We start from the raw sequence: 1017 nt of genomic DNA on the forward strand, positions 1-1017 counted from the left end.
TGGCTTTTTTTTTGGAGGGGGGTTGGGGGGGGAAGGGCCTGTTAACGAGAGCAGAAGGGAAACGTTCAGCTCGAGACGCTTCAAACCTCCGGAGGTTTCACTTCACTTAAATCCCGCGAATGTTCGGCTTTAAACTCTAATCGTTTCATCCGCCCGTTAATCCGCAGCCTCTTTTATTTTAATATCGCGGCGTCGTTTCGTAACAGTCTCCATCGCACAGCGCCATTGACGGCCACTTGTAAACGTGGGGTTCAATGGAAGCGGAACAAGAGCCGGAGGGGAGGACAGACGAGGAGACATTGTTTTATAATAATAATAATAATAATCCTCGCATTTGATATAGCGCTTTTCACGTCGGGAGAGGACGTCCCAAAGCGCTTCACAGAACACACTGTAAAGTGAATTGACTGTATATTTGTGGGCGAACGCGGCGGCCGATGGCGCACAGCAATGTCCCACAAACAGTCGTGGGTTGAAAATGACCAATTTTTTTTTTATTATTGTTTTTTGGGTTTTTTTGGAGGGATTATTATTATTATGATCTTGTTGATACTCGTCAACAAGGTGATGCCTCACCACTGCAATCATAGACAGACTGCAGACCTGCAGAGTTGTTAGCGTCTGGAACCCACGGCCTGAAAGGCTGATGGGAGCAGATAACACTGTGATCCAGAGAGAGTGAGAGCGCGAGAGACACACACACGCACACGCACACACACACACACGCACACACACACACACGCACACACACACACGCACACACACACACACACACGCACACACACACACACCACACACACACACGCGGACTCCTGGAGAAGTAATTGCCCGGTTGTCTTTTCTGAGCTCTAATTAACTGGTTGGCTGAATGATGAATTAGTTGAGCTGCAGTTGTGGACAAATTTTGCCGTCGTTTAAATTAATATCAAAGTTCTCGACGGCCACAATGTGGGAATTGTTCACTTCCATCGCGGAAACTGTCTTTAACCCCCATTTACCCTTCTCCTACTGCCCGGT

The sequence above is a fragment of the Callorhinchus milii genome, unplaced genomic scaffold (genome assembly GCF_018977255.1).
Source record: "Callorhinchus milii isolate IMCB2004 unplaced genomic scaffold, IMCB_Cmil_1.0 Scaffold45, whole genome shotgun sequence".
Lineage (NCBI taxonomy): Eukaryota > Metazoa > Chordata > Chondrichthyes > Chimaeriformes > Callorhinchidae > Callorhinchus > Callorhinchus milii.